General features: G+C 36.5%; 1 protein-coding gene across 12 annotated transcripts in view; it reads right to left on the bottom strand.

Annotated features, from left to right (window-relative positions):
• The window catches only part of SOX5 (SRY-box transcription factor 5), a 1,040,220-nt gene that overhangs the window by 868,983 nt on the left and 154,723 nt on the right, over positions 1–16,514 (bottom strand). For 8 of the 12 annotated variants that reach the window (XM_027594377.1, XM_035729355.1, XM_027594379.1 and 5 more), the window contains one exon: positions 1,677–1,758. The exons of 3 other annotated variants lie outside the window; for them this stretch is intronic. The gene's annotated coding sequence lies outside the window, so the exon portion shown is untranslated. Of the gene's footprint in view, positions 1–1,676; positions 1,759–9,403; positions 9,561–16,514 lie in introns of all 12 variants that reach the window. One more of the 12 variants, XM_027594375.1, reaches the window with a different exon arrangement.

Below are 16,514 nucleotides of genomic sequence, written 5' to 3'. Positions count from 1 at the left end.
CTACTCTATGGTAAACCCCACCTCCCCCCAAGCAAGAGAGCTGGAAGGTACACTTTTTCTCTCTCAGGTATTTACAGGGACTTCAAAGGAACAAGTTAGACAGCCTGAATGTGTCCCCTGGAGTCTGGGAAACCCAGTGGACTGCAGACTGATTCTCACCTTGGAAATCTGGAGGACAAGAGGGTCAGGCTAGGAGCAGCTCTGGAATCTGAGAAGTACCTGCACCCTTCCTGCCCATAGAGGTTCATAAGATTCATGTTTTCATGAAGTCGGTGTGGGCCACGTATGAGAGAGCCATGCTGAAGCCCAAGATGACCATCTGGAAGTATCACTGATACCCCAGATGAGAGTGCATATAGAATGGACTATCTGAAAACCAGAAGCTCCATTGGAGAGTGAACAGCTACAGAAGAAGCCCTACCCAACTCAGGGGAGTTGAGCCAGATGGGTCCAGCAGGAAACCATCAAAGACCCCAAAAGGAGCCAAATGAGTGTCAGTTTTATTTTTTATTTTGTTTTATTTTAATTTAATTTTATTTTATTGAGCATCAGTTTTAACCATTGCCAGGCCCAGAATGCATGGAGCCAGCTTAACACAGGACCATTTCAAGTAAGAAACATTCCTAAGCCATTTATTTCCTCTTCTTTCCCATGCTCCAACCACTTAAGGTTTAGCAATAGATAGCAAGTGGGAGAGGAAGTGACAGATAAAAAGAGAAAAAAAAAAAAAAACCCACACCCTCTCCCAGTACAATTTTTGGCCCAACCCAAAAACGGGCCCCAGATGGGGGAGAAGGGATGATGGATATTAAGTTAACTTTCAAGCTATGATTATGGTCTGAGATTAGACATTCTAATTTCTGAATGAAGACTATATTTGGAATCTAAAGTGCCAAAAAGAATTCTTTTTTTTTAAATCTAAGAGTAGTCCTATTAGGGATGGAGCCTGCCTGAGACCTATTTTTTTTTTCCAAAGGCAAGGGAACTCCCACCACCCTTTCCCAATTCATTTTAAAGAAACAACAAGTAAAAAAAATGAATTACGTTTTGATTGATTTCCTAAGTTGTGCTTGTTCAAAGTAACTGTCACAGAGAGAAACCCCAAATATGTGGGTGAGAGATAATGGTAGGAGGGAAAGGATCTTCTTTCTTGGATATAGCCTGGACCTTAGAGATGGCCAAGCAATATGTCCAGGCAGATGGACCTGACCAGGTCTGCAAAGGATCCCATACAGTAGCATGATACAATAGCAACACAGGAATCATGTGCTTCAGAGTGGCATGAGAGGAGCGAAGAATTTCATCCCACCACAGAGAGTTTCTTGTGGTTCAGCAGGAGTGACAGCATGCCCTGATATGCCCATGAGGTACCTGGAAAAGCTTGAAGAAGGAGAGCAGAAAATCCTCAAAGGAAGATCAAGGTATGCCTCAGCAGTTGCCCACAAGTACTGACAAGGGATAGGAGGAAATCTGTGGCTAATGAAGAAATGGCAGCCAAAGAACAGGTATGTCATCCTCAAAAGCTTGGTATCTCACAACCTTACCTAGAACTTAGATGCAACCTCAGATTGCTTCCACATGGTTAAATGGAAGATCAAAACGTAATTTAGATTTAGCTATAGAAGAATAAAGAAAGTTACATGTCTTGCATACTTAGTGTGTAGACAGAGACATACCTGCCACATAAGGGTAAGTTTGTCCAAGACTTCTAAGGATCCTCTTGAAGTATGTCTTTACACTGCAGACTGATTAAAAAGCCTAGAAGAGAATTAGAGCTAAGTCATTTAGAGGCAGATTCACTTTGTAAAGAGGTCAACTCTCAAATTTTAGCTGTTGGGGAAATACCAGTGGATTGTGATAAACTGAGCATTTACTACTATAGAACCCATGAATTGCACCTAGACATCAGCAGAAAGAAAGAAAATACAAAAGAAAAATAATAGAGATCAGGTTCTTTGGTTTGTTTTTTTAATCAAATGCTCCAAATTCCAGAAGAACACATAGAAAAGTGAAGGCATAACAGGGAATTTAATGTTCCCATCCCAGGAATGTGGAATTTTTTGAAGTATCAAATATGTTTTTACTGAAAGGAGAAAAATAAATCCAAATAAGGCATTAGATTGTGACAGGCATGCTCCTTAGAGAAAGTATTCAAGGAAAACCTCTAATAAGGTGACATTGAGGCAGAGAACAGGATGAAGTAAGTAAACCAGAGGGAGGAGCTTTCCCAGCAGAGGGAATAGCAAGTACAAAGGCCCTGTGGTGAGAGCTTGCTAAGCAGGTCCAGGGACAGCAAAAAGGCCACTATGGCTGCAGCATGATATGCAAGGGAGAGAGAAGTAGGACATGAGTGAGGTTGGAAAGGGCCAGGCAAAGGCTTTGGATTTTAATCTAGGAGCCAGTAGAGGACTGCCTTTTTCTTTAATTAAACAATTTAGTTTGAGATAATTGTAGACTCACAGGCAGTTGTAAGAAACAGATTCCTGCACCCTTTGCTTCATTTCCCCCCAGTGGTAACATCTTGCAAAACTATAGTACAACACCAAAATCAAAATATTGACATTGATAGAGTCAAGACAGACATTTCCATTACCGTAAGATTCCCTCAGATTGTCTTTTTATAGCAATAAACATTTCCCTCCCATCCCACCTCCTCCGTACACAGTGGAAATCACTAATTGACTTATAATTAGTATAATTTTGTCATTTCAAAAATATTACATAAATGAAATCATACAGTCAACATAATTCTCTGGAGATTCATCCAGGTTGGAGTATCAATAGTTCTCTAATTTTTAGTGCTGAGTAGTGTGTTCTATGGTACAGATCATTTAACCATTCACTCATTGAAGGACACTGTGCTGCTTCCAGTTTGAAGTAATTATGAACAAAGCTATTGGAAGCATATGCATACAGGTTTTTATATGAACAAAAGTTTTCCTTTCTCTGGGATAAATGCCCAGGAGAGCAATTGCTGGTTTGTACTGGAGTATGTATGTTAAATTTTCTTTAAAAACCTGCCAAACTATTTTGCAGAATGGTTGTGCCATTTTATATCCCCATCAGCAATACATGAGTGAGCCAGTTTCTTTGCATCCTTGCCAGCATTTGGTGTTGTCATTAGTTTTTATTTTAGCCATTCTGCTTTTCTCTAATGATTAGTGATGATTAGTGATGCTGAACATCTCTCATGTACTTATTTGCTATCTGTATATATCTTCTCCCATAAAATGTTTCTTCATATCTTTGGACATTTTCTAATTGATTTTTTTACCTGGAGATTGAAAGATTATATTCCTAGTACTAGTTGCTTGTCAGATACATGGTTTGCAAGTATTTTCTCCCAGTGTGTAGCTTGTCTTTTCATCCTCATTAATGGGTCTTACACAGAGCAAAAGTTCTTAAGTTTGATAAGATCCAACTTATCAATAATCTTTCCTTTTATGGATTATGCTTGTGGTAGAAAGTCCAAAAATGCATTGCCTAACCCTCGATCCTAAAGACTTCCATTTTTTTCCTAAAAATTTCATAATTTCAGATTTTACATTTAAGTTCATGATATATACTGAGTTACTTTTTATATAAGCTGTCAGACTTAGGCCAAGGTTTTTTGTTTGTTTGTTTGTTTGTTTTGGTTTTTTTGCCTATGAATGTCCAATTGGTCTAACATCATTTGTTGAAAAGGCTGTATTTCCATTGAATTGATTTTGCACCTTTGTCAAAAATCCATTAAATATGTTTGTGTTAGTCAATTTCTGGATTCTCCATTCTGTTCCATTAATATATGTGCCTATCTCTTTACCAAGATCACAGAATCTTGATTACTATGGCTATATAATAAATCTAGAAATTGGGTGCATTAATCCCTGTCACTTTATTTTTCTAATTCAAATTCATTATACTATTCTGATTCCTTTGCCTTTTCATATAAATTTTAGGATAATTTTGTTTACGTGTACCAAAAAAATCTTGCTGAAAATTTGATAGGAATTATGTTAAATCTGTATGTCAGTTTGGGGGAATGGACATCTTTGTATTGGTGAGTCTTCCAGTCCGTGAACATGGTATCTACTTTCAGATATTCCTGGATTTCCTTGTACATGTTTTGTTAGATTTATACCTAAGTATTTAATTTCTTTAGTGACTGTAAATGGCATTGTATTTTTAATTTTGGTGTCCAGGTGTTCATTGCTATTATAAAAGAATATAATTGATTTCTGTATGTTTATCTTCTATCCCACTACTTTGATGAACTCACTTATTAGATTGACAAGTGTGTTTTTTAAGTTCCTTGGGATTTTCTATATAAACAAAAATGTCACCTGAAAATAGGGACAGTTTTATTTCTTTCTTTCTGATCTCTACGCTTTTAATTTCCTTTTTTTTTTTCCTTTCGCACTGGCTAGAAATTCTAGCACTATATTAAATAAGAGTGGTGAGTACACACATTCTTGACCTACTTCCTGATTTAAGGGGAAAGAATTCAGTCTTTCATCATTAAAGGTAATGTTAGTTGTAAGCTGTTATGCATTTTTTAATATATGTTCTATATCAATTTGAGGAAGTTCATGTTTCCTATTTATCTGAGAGTTTTTATCATGAATGGGTGTTAAATTTTGTCAAAAGCTTTTTCTATATGAATTGATAGAATCATGTGACATTTCTTCTTTAGCCTGTTACATGGTGAATCACACTAATAGTTTTTCAAGTACCAAACCAGCCTTGCATCCCTAGAATAAACCCCATTGATCATGGGATATATGTCATTTTATATGAATTCTATTTGCTAATGTTTTGTTAAGGATTTTTGTGTCTCTGTTCATGAGGGATATTTGTGTCTGGTTTTCTTTTCTTTCTTTCTTTCTTTTTTTTTGTGTGTGTACTGTCTTTTGGGTTTTGGTATCTGGATAACACTACCATAAAATAAATGGTTTTCTGGAAGAGATTGTGTAGAATTGGTGTTACTTCTCTAGGTGTCTCTTGGAACTTGCTAGTGAACCCATCTGGGACCAGATTTTCCTCTTTGAAAGCTTAAAAATTTTATGTTCAATGTCCTTATTAATTATAGGGATATTCAAATTATCTATTTAATATTAGGTAAGTTGTGGTAGTTTGTGCTTTCTAAGGAATTGGTTCATTTCATCTAAGTTGGCAAATGTATGTGTATAGAGCTGTTTGTTATATCCTCATATTATCCTTTCCATGTCTGCAGGGTCTGCAGTCATCACTCTTTTTCATTCCTGATATTGGTAATTTGTGTCTTTTCTCTTTATTCTATGTTAGTCTTGCAGAGATTTGTCAATTTCATCAATTTTCAAATGGCCATTTTTTTCATTGATTGTTTTTCTGCTTTCAATTTTATTGGCATTTGTTCTTAACATTATTATTTCCTTTCTTCTGCTTTCTTTGGGTATATTCAGCTCTCCTTTTTATAGGTTCTTTTTTTTTAATTTTTTATTGTTATGTTAATTACCATACATTACATCATTAGTTTTTGATGTAGTGTTCCATGATTCACTGTTTGTGCATAACACCCAGTGCTCCATGCAGAACATGCCCTCTAATACCCATCACCAGGCTAACCCATCCCCCCACCTCCCTCCCCTCTAGAACCCTCAGTTTGTTTTTCAGAGTCCTTTGTCTCTCATCGTTCTTGAATAGGGCAGTTAGGTTACTGATTTTTCCTTTTTTCTAATGTATATACTTAGTACTATAATGAGTCCTCTTAGCACTTCCTTATCTGTGACCCACAAATTTTGATGTTGTATTTTTATTTTCATTCAGTTCAATGTATTTTTTATGTCTTGTGAGACTGCCTTTGTGACCCATTGATTATTATTTATAATTCAGTATGTTGCTGAATTTCTAAGTGCTCAGAGATTTTCATGTTATCTTTCTATTATTCACATCTAATTTGATTCCATGGTGGTCAAATAATACATTCCATAAGACTTTAATTCTTTTTAAATGTGCTGAGATTTGTTTTCTGATCCAGGATATAGTCTCTCTTAGTATATGTTCCATAGTCGCATGACAAGAATATGTGTTTTGCTGCTGATGGGTGGAATTCTGTCAATATCAATTAGAGTCTATTGGTTACTGATGTTGAGTTTTCTATATCCTTGTTGATTTTCTGTCTAGTTTTCTATCAACGGATAATGCAGGGGTGTTGAAATCTTCAACTATATTTGTGAATTTGTCTATTTCTCTTTTCAAACCTGTCAATTTTTGCTTCATGTATTTTGCAATTCAGTAATTTAGTGCATACACATTTAGGATTGCCATGTCTTTTTGATGGAACAACTCTTTAATCATTATATAATAGCCCCCTCTATCACTGCTAATTTTTTTTCTTTTGCTCTCAAGTCTACTGTACCTGATATTAATATAGCAACTCCTGCCTTTTTAATTTATGTTTTCATTATACATCTTTCTCTATCCTTTTACTTTCAACCTGCCTATATTATTTTTGAAGAGAATTTCTTATAAACAGCATATTGTTAGGTCCTATTTTTAATATACTCTGACAATCTTTTAATTGTTGTATTTAGTCCATTTATATTTAATGTAATTATTGATATGTTAGGACTGAAGTCTGCAATTTCATTTTTTTGTTTTCTACTTTCCTCTATTTTTCATTTCTCGTTCCTTTTTTCTGCCTTCAACAATTTTTATAATTCACTTTTGATTTATATGCAGTATTTTTTAGTGTCTCTTTGTGTGGCTTTTTAGTGGTTGCCTTAGGTGTGACATTATATATACATAACTCATCATAGTCTGATGGTGTCATCGTTTTACCACTTTGACTTAAGTATGTCATAAATTGTGCCCTCCTGAATATTTCTGCAAAAATGTGAGACTGATAAATCAAAAAACTGAACATCAAAATACACATAGTTGTATGAGATAGTGTTTTGTTTTCTCCCCAAGCTCTCTTGTTTTCCTCCACCTAAAACTATACATGTATTCATATCTCCACTAAAAAGATAACTGAGAAATGGATTGGGATTAGTTGGGGGGGGTGGGGGAGAAACTACTTTAATTTGAAACACTAAGATTTCAGGCATTTGATATATACTCTTGGATAGACAACTTTAAAGGTAATTTCTGAAAATTTCTGAAAAATTTTTGAAGTCTGGATAAAATTTTCCCCTCATTGTATTATTAAGGATGTGGGCCATCAACAATTCATAGTCTGTTAAAATTGTAGGTAGGCTTAACAACGACCTAGACTGCTGTTCTATTTGATAGAAAATAGATTTCAAAGAGATGAGGATAACTTGCACAAGGTCACAAGTGAGTCAGTGATAGAGCTGAAGCTAGAACTGAGGTTTAATGATATGGAACTACAAAATGAAGATACTAGATAAATATATATATATCTAAAGTATATCAAAAGTCTGCTTGGGAATGCAGTTGTGCTTCATTTCCTTAAGAAAGGCAAAATAAGAACATGGCAGGTAGAATATTATCACTCATCTACATTGGAATTTAACCAGGACACAGGAGTTTAAACTTACCCACATGCCAAAAATAGCAATTGGTAACAAATAATGGACCAACCATTGATATTATTGCAGACACTGGCCCACAAGAGGTTCCAAACATGAAATTTTTAAGAGTTAGCATGTCTTTTTCCATTGTGTATCAGTAAGTTTTATCCTATCTATTCAGGCTCCGCCAAAGTGGCAAATTTGAAGGACACTGGTGTAGTTTCCACATTATGCAGTTTTTACTCACTTTAGATGTAAAAACACTTGAGTGCTTGCAAAAGGGACTGTCCTCAATCCCAAAATATTTTTTTATACTCCCTGATTCATTTTATGAAGGATCAAACCTCTAGCTTGTAGCTCTGATTTTCAGACTTCCCCTTTTAGTCATGAAATCTTCTATGATCCAAACTGTAGAAAAAATTCTCACTCTACATCTCCCATTTATATTCACAGTCAGATACTATAATTAAATAATAGAGTTTCATTTACTTGGGCTCAAATCCATTAATTTTTTTTCTTATTTTTACTCATCTCTTTTCTCTGAAATGTATCCCAGTATTATTATTATCCTTGAGCACACAAATACACAGACTGTGAATGTATAATGAGATCTTCCTATTTTTTTTAGAATAGATTTTTCTTTGGTTAAATGTCTACATTGCCTCTACATAGATGCTTTCTAAATTTGAACAAATACCTGATCATACTGAAAAAATAAAGTCAACCTTTAACAGATGACCTCCTAGCCAAATACGTGTATTATATTTGCTCCAGGGAAAAACTGGTTCACAAGCTTACTTGGTTTCCTTGACCTGATGCCAGCAGAGAGTGAATGTGCTAATGCTCCACATCAAAGTGAAAATTCAAATGCCCTTCCATTCCAGCCCAGTGGATTGGCCAAATGATGGAGAACTGTTCAGCATCATGTACAGAGACAGCCACCTACCTTCCTCTCAACCAGTGGTGCCACATATGATGAGAAGCAGGACACGAAGGAGTAAAGGTGCTAAACACTCCAACAGGGAAGTATCTACATCGGAAAGAAAAACTAAGCTATCCAGCTGTCACTGTATCCAACTCTTTAACCAGACAGAACTACCACACTCCTAGACTTTTTTCACAAGAGAAGAGGAAGCTTGCAAAATTTGTATTCACACGTCCAATGTTGTGCTCTCACCGCATGCCTATGAAACTCCCTTGTCAACAGAGCTTTTACCCTTGCCTTTCTCTCTTTTTCAGGATTTCTACTCAAAATCCCCAGCACACTTAGAGCAGTGATCTCAAAGGCATTTCTATAGCTGATGCAAATTATATTTCTTTGTTTGCCTCCTGGAGATGGGGTGGGAAAGAGAAAGTAGTGTAAAAGCCCCAAAGTGGCAGCGAAAACCAAAACAGCTGATGAAAGCTCATAACATTTTTCACTAGTTTACTGTGTAAATGCCCCTGCTAATTTAGAAAAGCCTTTGTGGTTTTTAACATTAAAAAGTAAAATAGATGTACTCCTATGCTGATGTGCATGGACTGAAGATGAAGTTATACTTTACCAGTGAAAAATCAGTAATTGAACAGATCAAATACCTCAATATAGAGAACTGTTAATAGGAGGACAATCTATAAAGGCATTTTTCATTGTTAATAAACAACATTTCTACATAAGAAGACTTGTTTCCCTCTCCAGCCATAGTACCATCATGGATCAAATGTAACGATCAAATAACTGACCTAGTTTGGATAAGACAGCACATACTATTTTAATGCTTTTTACAACACAAAGCCATTATTCCTGACTAGAAGCAAAAATCTTCATAATACATCAAGTTCTATATTCAATGAACAAAAAGCAATCCTAAATTAACCCCTCAGCTGATATAGTAAAGACTGAATGGATAAAGATGGTAAGAACTACATACCAATCTGTGGATTAGGCTGGTACACTCTGTTCATCCTACAGATCTTAGCCCAAGCTGAAAGTGCAGAGTAAAACAGTCTTCAGGCCACCTCTATGAATAAGATGAAATTCCTGGTCCTCATATTAATGTCACAGACAGTTCACTCCATCTCTGAGCACTAAGTCAAATTAAATAAATATATTGTTGAGCAATACCTGTAACGTACTTTGTTAGATGATGTGGAGAAAACAAAGTCATTAAAACTTATTAATAAAAAAGCTGTGATCTAACTACTTCAAAGTTGGAAAAGTCATTAGCAGAGAAAGAAGTAAAACAAGGAATACATTCCAGAATGTCAGGAAAGGGGTTGTTACAGCAAAACATACGTTTGTGTGTTAATATATAAAAAATTAAATAGCACCTGAAGTATAATAATGTCAAAAATTTTAGAAAACTCATTTTACACATCCAAAATTCTTGGGTCAGAAGAAGAACAGGAAGACCTGGAGTTGCACTGAATCAGTAGGTGGTCTCTCCTAAGTACTGAAAGGGCAGGAAGAACCTGAAGAACAAGGCCTGCTGGCAGGCCCAAGCAAGAGCAGGGCCGCCCTAGATTTTGGAAGGAGCCAAAGATAACAGGACCCATACACTTTCATCTAAGGAGCTCTAAGAATCAGGGCTTCCACATCCACAACTCGGTCAATCCTGGTTTATTCTCCCCAAGTGTCTTTCCACTGACAGAGCTTGGACTAGCCCTTGTAACATACTCATGAATCTCCACCTTATATCCAGTCACCTCCATGGGCAATGGAGGGAGATTTCAGTGGCCAACCCACTTGGACAATATCTGAAATTTCTTTGTCATGTGTACTATCTTTGGAGCCCACAAAGAGTCATGAAAGTATTTGAGTACGATCTGAATAAGGAAACATGGTGACTGAAACACAGCCTTATGAAAGCAAATCCAGTCACTCAACCAGTATGCAATAATTTCAGATAATGGTTCAGTTCCTGATTTGGTAAAAAAAAAAAAAAAAAGATGAGATTTATACAAGGAAGTAAGGGCACTGAGTACCTAAAGAGGATGGCTGCTGAAGATACATAAAGTAAGGTCTGTACAATAGATGCTATTTTTATTTTGAGCACTGATACTCAAACACAGTTTAATAAAAATACTATAATATAGCAAAGTGTTCATCATAAACTCTGGAGTTTATGCTGGATAGAGTCTTCCTATCTGGGTGATCTTAGGCAAGTTACTTAATCTCTAAACCCAGGTTTTATCTGTAAATTAGAAATAATACTTACAAGAAAAATCATCTACTCAGCATCTCACTGAAAAACCATGCTGTTCCTAATCTCAGACTTCATGGTTCAAGTGAGTTTGACCCACACCTCCTCTAGCTGCACTTTAGGGATGACTGTTCAGGCCTGAGTAATTACTGACCAGTTCTGGGAAGCCATGTGGGGATCCCCATCACCACAACAATTGCTAGAACTACCCCCACAACCATGATTGAGGTTACTGGATCTTTCAAACCTAAAAGAGTCAACTAAGAGAAAAGTAAAGGTAAGAGACTGGGAAAACAGAGTGAGAGATGGATGCGTGGACATATACCATGAGCTTAAAGGTTATTTTCTATCAGGGAACCACTATATTCCCTTTCTTATTTCAACTCTTTTGAGATAATTTTTGTCTAATCTACTACAAGGAGTTTTTGTATCTGTATGTGAGGAAAAGCTGAGATAACACCCATAGAGTATTTGTTACTCTTGGGCATATAGCAAACAGTAAATGAGAGTTATTTTTATGTACAGAATTTGAGATTATTATTTTTTAATTCTTTTTTTTATATTTTATTTATTTATTCATGAGAGACAGAGGGGGAGAGAGAGAGAGAGAGAAGCAGAGGGAGAAGCAGTCTCCCAAGGAGCAGGGAGCCCGATGTGGGACTCGATTCCAGGACACTGGGATCATGACCTGAGCAGAAGGCAGACGCTTAACCATCTGAGCCACCCAGGCGCCCAGAATTTGAGATTATTTAAACTTCCCTTTCTAAGATGACTACATGAAAAACAATTTTCATGGGACTCATTAAGATACCAAGGGTTTCTATTTTCAAGAAAGTCATAATCAATAATAGAAGATGTTATTAATAGCTCAAAGACATAGAAGACAAGTCTCGAAAGGCAGCAGATAATTTGGCCAACAAATGAATTAAAGACATTACTTAAGTCTTCAGAGGGAAGAGAGAGAAAAGACCATTGTGCTAGGCTGGTTACCAAAAGGCTTCATAGACATTTCAGCTGGGTTTTGAGGAACAGGAAAGACCTGGGAAGCTGGAGAGAAGAGCAGACAACATTCCAGGCATGCATCTCAAAAAATACGAGTGGTGGCTAAAGCCCAGGGACACTCTTGGACCTGTAAGAGAGGGTTTTCAAGGAGAAGTCAATGAAAAACAACTAGAATAAAAAGCTCAATGCAGATGACAGCTCTGAAAGGCAAGTTTAACTGTATTTCACAGAAGCTGGTTTTCACTGGGGTCATCTAGAGGTACAATGGGATGACATTAGGTTGCTCATGTAATTCCTAGTGAAATTTTAAAAAGTAATAAAAGTCAGAGGGATGTTTTGAAAGAATTTTATAATCAAATCACACATCTTTGGGGCACCTGGGTGGCTCAGCCAGTTGATTCCAGCTCAGGTGATGATCTCAGGGTAGTGAGATTGAGCCCCACATCACGCTCCACACTGGGCATGGAACCTGCTTAAGATTCTCTTTCTCCCTCTCCCTCTGCCCTTTCCTGCTCGCTCTCTTTCTGTTTCTCAGAATACACACACAAATATCTTTGGATACATTATATCATACTGCTTTTTCCTTCCCTTTTTCTTATTCCAGCTGTAATTGTTCATTATTTTACTCACATTCTACAGCCAAATTATCATAAATACACAAATACACCCTAAGGCATAATGTGATAGCAAAGTTTTCTCCTCAATATCCCTTCCTCAGCATGTTAATGTTGTGCAGTTTGAGGGATTGAGCCCAACATCTGTGGTATTAAATTTAAAGCAACCATGGTATTCCCATCTTCCTTGCCAGTGAATGGTTGGTGCCAGGAACCTATCCTTTTCAGTAGGCTGCCTTTTCATTTTGTTGATGGTTTCCTTTTCTGTGCAAAAGCATTTTATTTTGGTGAGGTCTCAATAGTTTATTTTTGCTTTTGTTTCCCTTGCCTTAGGAGACATATCTAGAAAAATGTTGCTAAGGCTGATGTCAAAGAAATTACTGCCTATATTCTCTTCTATAAGTTTTATAGTTTCAGGTCTCACATTTAGGTCTATAATCCATTTTTAGTTTATTTTTGTGTATGGTTTAAGAAAGTGGTCCTGTTACATTCTTTTGCATGTAGCTGTCCAGTTTTCCCACATGACTTATTGAAGAGATTGTCTTTTCCCCATTGCATATTCTTGCCTCCTTTGTTGTAGATTAACTGGCCATCTAAGTGTGGGTTTATTTCTCTTTTTTAAAGATTTATTTCATTTATTTTAGAGAGAGAGAGAGACTTGAGGGGAGGAGGCAGAGAGAAACCCAAGCAGACTGCACTGAGCATGGAGCCTGACACAGGGCTTGATCCCATGACCCTGAGATCGGACCTGAGCCAAAACCAAAAGTCAGATGCTCAACCAACTGAACCACCCAGGTGTCCCACCTTGGTTTATTTCTGAGCTCTCTATTCTGTTCCATTGATCTATGTGTCTATTTTTGTGCTAGTAGCATACTGCTATGATTATTACAGCTTTGTAGTATATCTTGAAATTTGAGATTGTGATATCTCCAGTTTTGTTCTTCTTTCTCAAGTTTGCTTTGACTATTAAAGGTCTTTTGTGGTTCCATACAAATTTCAGGATTATTTGTTCTAGTTCTGTGAAAAATCCTGTTTGTATTTTTTTTTAAGATTTTATTTATTTATTTGACAGAGAGAGAGACAGTGAGAGCAGGAACACAAGCAGGGGGAGTGGGAGAGGGAGAAGCAGCTTCCCGCTGAGCAGGGAGCCCGATGCGGAGCTCGATCCCAGGACCCTGGGACCATGACCTGAGCCGAAGGCAGACACTTAACGACTGAGCCACCCAGGTGCCCCCTGTTCGTATTTTGATAGAGATTGCATTGAATCTGTAGACTGCTTTGGGTAATGTGGAATTTTAACAATATTAATTCTTCCAATCCATGAGCATGGAACATCCTAATGCAAATCAAAACCACACTGAGATATCACCTTACACCTGTCAGAATGGCTAGAATCAAAAAGAGAAGAAATAACAAGTGTTGGCAAGGATGTGGAGAAAAAGGAACCCTTGTGCACTGTTGGTAGGAATGTAAATTGGTGCAGGCGCTATGGAAAACTTAAAAACTAAAAATAGAAATATCATGCAACCTGGTAATTCCATTACTGGGTATTTACCCAAAGAAAATGAAAACACTAACTCCAAAAGGTATATGTACCCCTATGCTTATTGTAGCATTAATTACAATAAGCAATATATGGAAGTAACCTAAGTGTCCAGTGATAGATAAATGGATAAAGAGATGTGGAGTGTGTGTGTGTGTGTGTGTGTGTGTGTGTGTGTGTGTGTGATATAATATTACTCATCCATAAAAGATGAGATCTTGCCATTTGTGACAGCATGGATGGACCTAGAGGGTATCATGCTAAATGAAATAAGTCAGACACAGAAAGACAAATGCCATATGATCTCAGTTATATGTGGAATCTAAAAAACAAAACAAATAAATAAATGAACAAACAATGAAAGCAGAATCAGACCTATAAATACAGAAAACTGATGGTGGCCAGAGGGAAGGGGGTCAGGGGGGTAGGGAAAATGGGTGTAGGGGAGTGGGAGGTACAGGCTTCCAGTGATGGAATGAATAAGTCACAGAAATAAAAGGGACAGCACGGGGAATATAGTGGATGTTGTAATAGTGTGGTATGGTAACAGGTGGTAACTATGCTTGTGGTGAGCAGAGTATAAAGTATAAACTAATTGAATCACTAGGTTGAACACCTGAAACTAATGTAACATTGTGTGTCAACTATACTCAAATAAAAAAAAAACAAAACAAAAAGAATAAAGCTGACATACAGAGGATGGCAGAGCTGAGGGAACTGCAGAGATAAGATGCTGAAAGCACTGGCCAAAGTCAACCCAACAATCTGCCCTATCTCTAATGTCTGGCTTTGTGAAATATTATTTTTCTTTATTGTTAAATCTGATCAGTTTTTTTTTTCTTTTTCAAACACTACTCCAATTTCTTTTAAAAATACTCTAATGAGCCAATACACTTGTGTGTCATTTCTGAATGACTGTGATCCAATAACACATCTAATCTTACGGCCCTCTGGTTATTCCTAGAGACTCCAGAAGACCAAAACGTGGGAATCAGGACAGATAAACAGGTGGGATAGAGGATCTGTATGTATCAGAAAGCACTTGTCCAAGTGATTCATTTCAGATGAGCAGAATACCATCTTCTGAAAAGATAGGAGTAGTGAGTTGTCAGAGTCACCCAGATTGATCCAGACATTCTTGTCAAACAAGGGCACCCCAAAATTATACATAACCAAGGCTCTAAAACCACAAAAACTTTAGATTCTGCCACTCTACCCTTCCTTTTTCCTCCTACACAGCTGCTAAGTAGGGGAATTTTATTCCCTGGTCATATTAATGAAAAGAGATCCTTATAGATGAGGCTCTGCCTTAAAAGGATTTTCTGAACAAGTGGATGTTATAGAGACTATGTAACTTTCTATGTGCATTTGTTTGTTTGTTTGTTTATTTTTGCCAGACAATGCTTTGTGGTGCAGTCTCTAGGAGTGCAATCAACACTTTAAACCAACTATGATATGGGCTATATGCAAAAAATGATGAAATTTTGCTAGTGTTTACTCTTTTTCAAAAAATAATTTTTGAATGTTTAACTATAGAAATATATAAATAATATAATGTATATGAAAACTGAGGAAATTACATTTACTGCAGCAAATACACATTGGTAAATGGTGATCAAGATGAAGGAATCATGCTAAAAAATAAAAGTAGAACTCTATGCATAAGAGCCTATGAAGACAGTAACTTGTAGCAGATTAGATGACCATTAGCCAAAAGAGAGTGAAATATGAATATAAACTGTGAAAGAAGACTTTGCCCACAGTATTAAGCCAAAGAGATATAAATTTCAGAAACATTTTAAATGTATACATTGTAGTTCATAGCTAGATGATATTCTTCCATGGCTGAAATGTGGTTCTTTAAAAATATTAGAACTTCTGACAGACATCACATATATTAGGACCAATTTAGATGCTTTTGTTTTGACATGAAATCTGATAGTCCAAAATTAATATTTGAGTACTAGAAGTGAAAATTCTCAGCACATAAAATAGCACTGTCTATTTAGGCCTAGCCAGTAACAATAACCAAGCCAGTAACAATGAACATACCTAGTGTTTAGAAAACAAGAAGTAGATGAAGAAGTGGATGATGGCAGAGTATGTACAAAATGTGCCTAGAACATCTTGATATGCCACATACCAAGGACACTATCAAAGATGACTATTGTTATGTCAAATATACTCAGGAGCCAACCTGAAGAGGTTTCCATTAGACAAAGGTGAGACAATATGAGGCTTCAAAAGACTAGGAATTGCAATAGATCAAACTCATCAACTATCCTTAAATTCATGAATTCATGATGGTATTTAAAAGAAATTACTTGGTTACTTCCTGAGGAGGACAGGAAGCTGCTCTAAGTGGTAAAATATTCACTCCTCAAGGTCGAACACACCTTTGTTCTCATGCTACCAGAAAAAGTTAAATAATATACACACTTGTATTACTGTTGCTAAACACCTATCAGCTCCAAGTATTCTGCTTTGTTTAAAAAGATAATGGGGCATTCGTTATACTAAAATCATGTTCTCTTTTCTTTGCAGATCCTATCAGAATGAGTTGAAGAATGTACTGATTCTAATGTTTCCTTCTCTTAACAAATCAAATAATCCCTTTTCCAACCTGAGAAACTGTTAGCTGCATCTAATATCACCAACCCTCATCAAAACTGGACAAAGG

This window comes from Zalophus californianus, chromosome 9 (assembly GCF_009762305.2).
Source record: "Zalophus californianus isolate mZalCal1 chromosome 9, mZalCal1.pri.v2, whole genome shotgun sequence".
In the NCBI taxonomy this organism is placed as follows: Eukaryota; Metazoa; Chordata; class Mammalia; order Carnivora; family Otariidae; genus Zalophus; species Zalophus californianus.
The sequence above is the reverse complement of the archived record's forward strand: the minus strand, read 5'-3'. Positions and strand labels throughout refer to the sequence as shown.